This window comes from Canis lupus, chromosome 7, assembly GCF_003254725.2.
Source record: "Canis lupus dingo isolate Sandy chromosome 7, ASM325472v2, whole genome shotgun sequence".
Lineage (NCBI taxonomy): Eukaryota > Metazoa > Chordata > Mammalia > Carnivora > Canidae > Canis > Canis lupus.
The window spans coordinates 29541626-29551640 of record NC_064249.1 but is presented as its reverse complement, the minus strand read 5'-3'; the positions used below and the strand labels follow the sequence as shown (position 1 = coordinate 29551640).

The window sequence follows — 10015 nt, the reverse complement described above, 5'->3', positions numbered from 1 at the left end:
TTGACTAAAATAACCCTTGACTCATCTCTTAAAGGCCACAGCATAGTAATGAGACAAGGGATGAGCCTTTGCATGCTGCCAATGTCAGCAGGATGCTGACCAGAGACACAGATGAAGGACTTGGTGACTTGGTGGCAATGTTCCCAAGGCCTTACGTCCAGCAGTCCTCTCTTCTGCAGTGATTATTATTTATAGCCTTAATTTCTGGAGCACGTAAGTAAGTCACCTCAGAGGAACTTATCAAGGAAAAGTAAGAAGCTACAAGGAGATGCTAATTTCCCTTATATAATTATGACTTCAAATACAATCACAGTAAAAATTACCCACTGAAATATATCTTGATTACATTTCTGACTTATAAATTTACAGTCCCTAAAAATAATAATGTTTCTATAGTATTCACAGGTCTTAAGTGCTTTATCCAAAATGTCTTCATATCCTTTTTTTTTTTTTTTTTTTTGTCTATCCAGAGAGCTAAAGTTTTCTTGAGAAAAAAATGGTCAGAGCAATATCTTGATTTAACTCTAGCAAATTAGAGTCTCTGATCTGGAAGATCCTACTTCCAAAGTGTCTTCCCCATTTTTTTTTTTTCTTTCACAAATAGAAGAAGATGGTAGTGCTGAGCTGCTATCAGGGGAAGGAGAAGGGAGAGGGATTCTCAAGTGTCCTTTCTTAATTATCTTCATGCACAGAGTTTTCATTGGAGAATAAATCTTGATATGATCAGGATTTGAGACACCCTTCCTAGTGTTTGAGGATCAAAGTTGATGGTCAAGTCTAGTGGCTGGAGGATAAGGGAACTATGTCACATATAAGATAGGAGCAACTAATCTACTTTGTCTAACCAAAAGCCAGAAAAATAAAATACTAATTGGGCATAGTCCCAGACCTTTACCTCTTTCAATAGAAGAACATGGTAATGAAGCTTGATTTGAAAATTTCAGATCATTTAACAATCATGATTGGGTGAAAATATTTGACATAATGGGTCTTCTGTGGCAGTTCAGGGTATACATGCAGAACTGTGATTGGATAGGTAAGTATTCTGCTTCATAAACACTAAGTACATGGAACTCATTTATTTATGATGTCATAGGTGATTCACGGAGATAAACAGGTGTTTACCAAAAATTATGAAAAGGGAAAATGAAATTGTCATCAGAGATAACTTACTATCACAGATAAAACATGCAATGTCAGTTTACTGGTTAGAATAGGCCAGATTTCACTATTGTGAAAAATAGCTCAAAGATCTCCACAGTGAAACATCAAGGTTGGTTTCCTGTTCATGATATGTGTTCTTCATAAGTTATCTGAAAGCCTGTGTTCCATATTTTTTTCTTCTTGGGACCTAGAGAAGACCTTATCTGGAACATTGTCTATTGTTGGATAATCTGAGGAGATACAGGAAACTCAGGAGAGTTTTACACTGGCATTTAAATGTTCCAGTCTACAAGTCACACATGACTCATATTTGATACTTACTGGTCAGAACTGGTCACATGATCTCCCCCACATTCAAGGAGGCTATTCAAGGTGCTTGTGCTCAGAAGGAATCATTATTATTATTTTAAAGAGATTTTATTTACTTATTCATGAGAGACACAGAGAGAGATGTAGAGACACAGGCAGAGGGAGAAGCAGGCTCCATGCAGTTAGCACGATGTGGGACTCGATTTGGGACTCTGGGATCACGCCCTGAGCTGAAGGCAGACCCTCAACCGCTGAGCCATCCAGGCATCCCAGAAAGAGTCATTATAATGACTACTAGCCCATCTTCAAGAAAATGATTGGCTCACAGGCCAACATGACTATTGACTGTAACCACATTGAAAAAGTTAATATCTGAACATGTCATTTAGATTGTATGTGAAAGTCAGCTGCCTTAGTAACATAGAAGCAGAGTCCTGGATTTCAATACTGGCAATGGGCTATCCAAGCTCTTTCTGGAAAAGAGGGGTTTACATAGACAGACACAAGCATTTGGTTCTTTTGACAGGTAAATCCCTGCTGTAGAAATGGAAGCATTAGTTTAGTAAAGCCTTAAGGCCATTCAGTATTTGATTCTTTCACTTTCCTTTGATCTCATGAGATTCGTGAAGTTTTTCTACAAAGAAAGGAGTAGCCAGGTGGATGCACACATCTAGTTTGGTGCAGTTTTATTTTAAATTAACACTTTAATATTATGGCTTTATAAATTGTTTTCTTGTGGGCTTCATTGGCTTGAATCAACTTCTTTTTTTTGTTTAAGACTTTATTTATTTATTCATGAGACACAGAGAGAGAGAGAGAGAGAGAGAGAGAGAGAGAGGCAGTGACACAGGCAGCAGGAGAAGGAGGCTTTCTGCAGGGAACCCCATGTGGGACTTGATCCAGTACTCCAGGATCACGCCCTGAGCCTAAGGCAGATGGTCAACTGCTGAGCCACCCAGGCGTCCCTTGAATCAACCTCTTAAGTTAAATTAACTCCAGGACACTGAAGAGACAGAGTCCCTGAGCCCATGCAGCTGAACCATAGACAATTCACCAAAGGAAGAGGTTTTTTGTTTTGTTTTGTTTTGTTTTTTTAATTTTGTTGTGTTTTTGTGGTTCGGTGTTTTGTCAGGGAAGTTGGCTGGCTTACCCTGTATGACAAGTGGCCTCCCCTAACATTGTCAAAATCTCTTTCTGTTGTCTTTGACAATAATTATTTAAGTATATCAGGAACACAAACGTAGCCCATATTTTAAATTGATGATAACCAAGCGAAAATCAGAGAGTTTGTAAGAAAACTTAGGCAAAACTTAATAGAATAGATTTAATAGAATACATTTCTTTGTCTTCTCTCAGGGCAGCACGGGAAATGTCCTAAGATAATGTCCTAGTAACTACAAGTACTGTTATTATTTAATACTTCCAACCATAATTTGAGACATATGGAAAAAGGAAATGCTCTCTAGTGATATGTTTGAATTTAAAGGAATGCTTCAGTAGCAGTATTCTGGGCAGTAATGAACAGGATGTTACATTTTGACTTGGGCATCATTTCAAGTAACTTAGGGACAGAATGGCAGCTCACCCCTCATTTCACCCTGTGAGTCTTGCTTCTTTAATTTACCAGTCAGGGGAAGCAGTGCAAAGTGATAACAATAAGTATAAGTGATGATTCTGTGGGGTTCTCTCTATTTTTTTCTGAAGGAAATCATAAAGGATGCATTTTAATATGTGGCTCTCTTAGTATGTATCAAGTTTGCAGTCTAACGTATTCATTTTGTGAGTCAATATCTTTAGGTTGCCATATAAATGACAACACAAACCAGAGAGAACTAAATCCTTCATGCAACTTCCTACCTCACTAATGACATACTTGTTTTATGTGTCAGCTTTGCTTGGCTCTAGTTTCAAGTTTTTAAATTTAACACTAATTTAGGTGTTGTTGTGAAGGTATTTTGTAGATGTGGTTAGCATCTACAATTAGTTGACTGGTAATTTGTGGTAATTTGTTAATATAACCTTAAAAAACGAATACATAGCCTTATATCACTTACTTATAAACCCAAATTAGCATTTATTATGTGACTACTCTTTGTGAAAGGCACTGACTTACATACTGGGGATATAACAGTGAGAAAAATACATTTGTAAAATACACCAAACAAAATAAAGTCATTATTATATGTTATGATAAGTTTTATGATAAAGGATAAGCCCAAGAAGCTACAGGAATATAGAGTGGGGGTACCCAACCCAGTGTAGGGTATTTAGGGAAAACCTTTGAGAATGTTAGGAGTTAATTGAGAAAGAGGTTGTGGTGAAAAAAAAAGGAGCATGTACAAAATCCCAGAAGCAAGAGAATATAGAAAGTTTATTCAAGATTGTGAATGGTTATATCAGCCTGGAGTCCTGGGTATGATGGAGGTGGATGGGGCTTGGTGATCGTTAGGATGGACATAGGATCGTTAGGATGGACAAAGGATAGCAAAGAGTGAGGGAGAGAGAAAGAATGACAACAAGGCTTTAGATATTGTAAATGTTGAGATCATTCCTGAAATAGAAACAAGAGGAATACCAGGTTTGTGAAGGAAGATGATTTCAGTTTTGAGCATACCAAGTCTGAGGTAAATGTAGAACATTCATTGGAAGATGCATAATAAGCCCCCAGAGTTAAGTTTATGGAGTTCAAGAATGAGATCTGAACTAAAATCTCTCTAATGGAGGTGGTGTGATGTTTGTAAATTGAACCTGAAGCAATGATGAGAATTGTTTTAAGAAGGTCAATTCTAAAGGAAGAGAAACAGGCTAGAGAAGTCATTAGAGGGATCCCTGGGTGGCGCAGCAGTTTGGCGCCTGCCTTTGGCCCAGGGCGCGATCCTGGAGACCCGGGATCGAATCCCACATCGGGCTTCCGGTGCATGGAGCCTGCTTCTCCCTCTGCCTATGTCTCTGCCTCTCTCTCTTTCTCTCTCTGTGACTATCATAAATAAATAAATAAAAATTAAAAAAAAAAAAAAAAGAGAAGTCATTAGAGGGAAATGCCAGTCAAGGATAGGTTTATTATGGGAAAGTTTTGAACACTGAAATATTGTGACCATAGAAGTGGAGAGGGAGATGCTACAGAGTCAGGAAAGAGGCAAAGATTAATGGGTAGGGACTAATGGTTTGAGGTCCTGAGGAGGCAGAAGGAGACGGGCTCAGAGCACGGGCGGGTGGTTTGAACTGACCAGTGGAATATCTCTCTCTGTCTGTGACAAGAGGAAAGAGGGAAAGGATGAGCTACAGGGCTTGAATGGTAGGAAGACAACCACATTGTATTAGTTGTTTATTGCCATGTAATAAACTGCAAACTTGGCAACTTAAAAGGATGAATATTTTTGTCTTACAGATTTTGTGGGTCAGCACAGCCTAGCTCAGTGCCTCTGGCTCATGGTCTTTCATGGGATTGTCATCAAGCTCAGTCAGAACATCAATCATCTTAGAGCTCAACTTGGGGGAGAAATAGTGATGTAAGAGGCCCCCAACCTCTTCATCCCTACAAAGATCAATAATTAGAGAGCAGTCTAAACAAAAACAACTCTGGGAGAGCTTTAAAGTCCACCTAAGAAACTTTAACAATACAGTGGAACAAAAAAACAAAAACAAAAACAAAAACAAAACCTGAAATAACCATCCAAAAAGAGAGAAGAGTTCACTTCATTTGGCCTGCATTATCTCCTCCCCAAGCCAGCCCTGCTCAGCACCAAAAGGGAACCTCTGAACTACGAAGACATCCCTTCCACCAGGCAAGGAAGACTGAGGTGAGCAGCTAGCTTTCCCAGCCTTTCTGGGCATCAGAGAAAAGTCCTCATTTGATTTCACTCTACTCGGGCTGGCAAAGCTGAGACTTAAACAAATAGCTAGGAAAAAGGAAGAAATCCAGGGATTGCCAATAGCAGCTACCACAGTCCCCAGTGACCTGCTTCATAGACAAACTCAATAGATTCATTTCTAAAAAAACCAAGGACTAGTATGGCTGCAGCAAATCCCTCCAGATTTCACCAGCTTTCATCTCATAAGCACTTGGGGATAGCCAGGGCACCCATAGCTGCTAGTGGGGTTTGTCTTCTGTCACTGACCTGCATGACTTCACTCATCTGTAATTAGCCTTTCTAGCCATGCATCCCCATGCTCCTAGCTTGACCTATGTCTATAGCCTCAACTGCTGTGTACCCATGACAAAAACCTAGCAGTCATGGCAGTACACACTAGATCCAGGGCTCTGAGCTACCAGTGTGCTTGCAGTTGGCCCTGGCCCTTGCTGCCTTCCCTGGCCCCATTACTATATGTGTCTGTATATGACCTCTGCTACTATAGAGGCACCAGTTGGCACTTGCAGCCACATTTACTCACACCACCAGCTCTGGCCATCACTATTTCCTGCTGTGGTCTCTGGCCACTGGACCTGGAAGCATACCGAGTACCCCAACAGCCTTTTTACTACTGCAGATTCACCACTGTGCTTGCCAGGGATCACATGCTTGTTGATATACAAATTAAAAATGGTTGGGATTGTCCCAAATCTGGGGAGAGATTTGAATATTCAGGTTCATAAGGCTCATAGGTCACCAAAGAAAATAAACTTAAAGAGAGCCTCTCTAAGACATAGTACTAAAAGAAAAAAATTGCCAACCTAGAATACTTTACCTGGCAAAGCCATCTTTCAAGGGACGGCAATGAACCTCCACTTCTTAAAGGGAAGTATATAAAAAATTTTCTGGGCATGTTTTTTAAACTCCCACCTCTACATCATCTATTGAAAGAGATCATACAAAAGGTGCTAAATATTGGGCTGCCATGAAGTATTTTTTGAGGACTTGTAACAATGATAGTCACCTCTTAGACACATGTGTGAGGAGGCTACCTCTTTTCATTTCTGTAAAATACCTCATTAAGAGCTTCTGCACATTTTGAGGAAAATGGAAAATTCCTCAGAGGAGAAACTTGCATTATGGGAGCTTCAATTTCACAGATTAGTAAATCACATCTGCTCTTAGCAGCATTGTGTACCAGGTGTGCAGGCCATTAGCAACTAAATCTTTCATTTTCTTCTGTAAAAAGTGTATAGATGGAATGGAATTTATCAAGATTTACATTTGCAGTGTCTGACAAATATGCAGATTTACTAAGTCTAGTTTGTGTTTAGATATCAGGAATCTTGTTTTATGTTTTCTGTGGTTTCTTTAAAATCTTCACAGAATTTAAGACAATGATTGGAAAATACATTTTTCAAACCAAAGTTTTAAAAAATGAGAACATTTTTCGTTACCTCAACTCAACTCAATACGTCATTAACTGTGGAAAGCATAGTCATTGGTACCATCTGATAGAATCAACTCTAAACTATAAGAGGCCAGCACATCTATTATCAAAATTTTCTCTTTTAGACGACAACAGGCAGACACTTCAGTTATAACATGAGTTAGAACACCTAACTACTCAGTTTCATAGAGACACCAAGAGAAATATATGACAATGTCTATTCATTTGTGTGGTGCCCTTAAACTAATTCACTAATTGCTCTATCAACTAAGCATTGGTGTCTTTTTAGGGGCCAAAAAAATAAAAGGCCCTTCATTGAAAGAAATGCATGCCTGTCTCATCTTGAACTTATGAGATTAGGTCTCCAAGTCAGCCTTTTAGCATAAATGTCACTTTGCTGTGTCCAACTCCAAATTCTTTCTGCAGATTGTGTACTGTGCTCTGTACTTAGCCCCCCAATTCCATTGTACCTTTCCTTCCATCTGTCATTAAAATAGTAGAGACATTTAGCCTTCTTTTACAGCAATGTCCATGTCTTGCTGCAGTAAGTATTGTAATCACTTCATTTTCATCATCTGAGCTCTTAGAAACTATAGTCACAAGGGTCACAATGTGAAAAAATTAAACTAGGTTTATTTTGATACAAAACAATAGTTGATCTAGGGGCAAAGTAAAAAGTGGACTGTTAAGGCTCATGATTACCAGGCACTTAAATTGCACACTAATCAATCAGAGTAATGCAACAGTGAATGATCCATTATAGTGAACTCCAAATAATGGTTGCCAACATCAGCAGTAGTCTGAATGTTTGTGTTTCTCTGAAATTTATATATTGAAACCTAATTCCCAAGGTAATGGTGTTAGGAGGTGAGGTCATTGGGAGGGTGTTAGGATATGAGTGTGGAACCCCTTCTTGAAAGGGGTTCACAATTTCATAAAAGAGGCCCAAGAGAGCTCCCTTGCCTCTTCTGCCATGTGAGGACAGAAAAGACACCATCTATGAACTGGGAAGTGGGCTTTCACCAAACACAGAATCTACTAAATGCCATGATCTTGGACTCCTAGCCTCTAGATGTGTAAGAAATAACTTTCTGTTGTTTATAAGCTATTTAGTCTGTGGCATTCTGTTACAATAGCCCAGACTAAGACAGAAAAAAAGTAGCAATAGCCTCCCTGGAAGGTGGGTAATCTGCTTTGCAGTCATTTGACATCAGAAACAGTGTTGTTTCAACCTTTTTATTGTACTGCTGTATAGGTTTTGGTTTTTTGTTTATTTTTTTGCTTTTGTTTTTAAGATTTTATTTATTTATTCATGAAAGACAGAGAAAGAGGCAGAGACCTATGCCTATGCAGAGGGAGAAGCAGGCTCCCTGTAGGGAGCCTGATGGAGGACTCGATCCCAGGGTCCTGGGATCACAACCTGAGCCAGAGGCAGACTCAATCCCTGAGTCACCCAGGTGCCCCTACTGTATGGGTTTTGTGCTTTTCCCTCTAATTTTCCATATCCCTGGCCATTGGGACAACCTGCATACCAGGGAGAGATAAGAGACTTTCAGTACTAAAACTAGGGTAAACCTGGGCAAACTGGGATGGTTGGCCCCCTACATTATAAATTGGTCCCTATGCTTTAAAGAATCAATCAATGCCCTTAGCCAGTAGATAATACAGGTTGTGAGGCCCCTCTTCTAAATTTGCTGTAACTGTCTCTGCTCACCAAGATTCTGCAGTGGCTTAATACACTTCCCTCTCCATTCTGTTCTCTCTCCTCAGCACACTTTTGGTTGGCCATTTATTTTCAAGGCAAAAGTAAAGTGTGACAATGAGCTTCACCATGGAAATGGAGAATTGAGGTGATTATCTGCACAATCCAGACAAAGAGACTTACTATTGTTGGTAATTTGAAACTAGGGAATGATGGGCATGGGAAATGGGTAATCTGATTATTGCTCCTTTCCATACATTTGGATATATGCAAAGGAAGGAGCCTGTGCTTCTGAGCCACAGCTGCCTCTGAAAAGCTCCAACTGAGGCCAACAAAGAACAGGAAGTCTCTGAAACATCAGCTTTCTCCCTCAGAGGTGTTGTTGAGTGTAAGGAGCTCTGGCTAGATCTCTAGGAATAATTTTTGTTCTTCGCTTCCTGAATCTTTTAAGGAATCCATTATTTCTGAAGAACCTGCCTACAACAGTGGTCCTCTGGACTAATCTCCAGAAATGAACTTCCCCTTATTTCATCACTGATGAGTTCCAAATCCTCTCCTCCACTCCTAGAATCAAAATGGAGTGTGGTATGTAACCACCTGGTGGGTTATTTGAATTTGAAGTGCATTTGCTACTTATGCTACTTATGCTACTGTTGTATGAAGTTCACTGTCTCTTCTAAATCATTTTCCTACTCTACTTTTTGCTTATTTTTACTTGTGGTGATGACTCACTCTTCACTGCTCAGCCTCCTCCCTTTCTGCAGGTGTGCAATCTAAGCAGACATTTAGAGCCCTAGAATTTTTTAAGCCAGTTGAGTAAGGGGCTAAATTTTTCCTAATAGGTCCTAGAGCCTATATTTGCCTAATATTTCCTAGAGCTGTCTATGACTGAGAGGCTTACACCGCAGAAAACAAAAAGCCTGAATGAGGACTTCTGGGAATGATAGGTAAACTTTATTTCAGGATTTTAAAAATTTAGTATCTCCACTGGTCTTGTGTTGGAGGAAGTAGACTTTGCCATAATGACCTGCTGTCTGAATTTCCTCATTTTTCAATGTAGTTCATTTTTAAGGTGCTCCCTAGTAAAATCAAAAAATTTCTGCAAAACTCTCAACATTTCTACAAAAACAAAACTAAGCAATCAAAACAACAACAAAAAAAGCTCATCTATTTCCTGAATAATATTTCACCCATAGTGAATTGCACCATGACCTATGAACACATTTCTGGAACCCAAAACTACCTCCAGGGATGAGAAACAGAGTCTGGGTCAAATGGAAAGAGAAGATGTTGTCTGGCAAGCCTCAGAGGCTGTGACCTCTCTCATCTCCATTATATGGGCTGTCCAGGCTCATGCAGCCTGTACACATCTTTCAGGCAGAGGAAGGGTTGCTGGGGGAGGGTCTAATGGTTTACCTTTGACATTGGAAGATTTTCAATTTGGTGGTGAAAACAGAGGCAGAAATATTCAGAGCTGCCAGCTGGAACTCAGGGCAATGTTTAAAAAAAATAAATAAAGTTGGGGTTGCTACAACCATA

The 10015-nt window shown here is 39.6% G+C and overlaps 2 long non-coding RNA genes across 2 annotated transcripts; one reads left to right on the top strand and one right to left on the bottom strand.

The window, feature by feature from the left end:
- Window positions 1-574: 574 nt before the first annotated feature.
- Window positions 575-1110, bottom strand: LOC125755417 (uncharacterized). Its single transcript, XR_007411932.1, has 2 exons — window positions 896-1110; window positions 575-784 (listed from the first exon to the last, which is right to left on the bottom strand). It is a non-coding gene; the product is annotated as an uncharacterized LOC125755417 (long non-coding RNA).
- Window positions 1109-10015, top strand: LOC112648677 (uncharacterized). The gene is made up of 3 exons (XR_003129212.3): window positions 1109-1273; window positions 4862-5273; window positions 8545-10015. It is a non-coding gene; the product is annotated as an uncharacterized LOC112648677 (long non-coding RNA).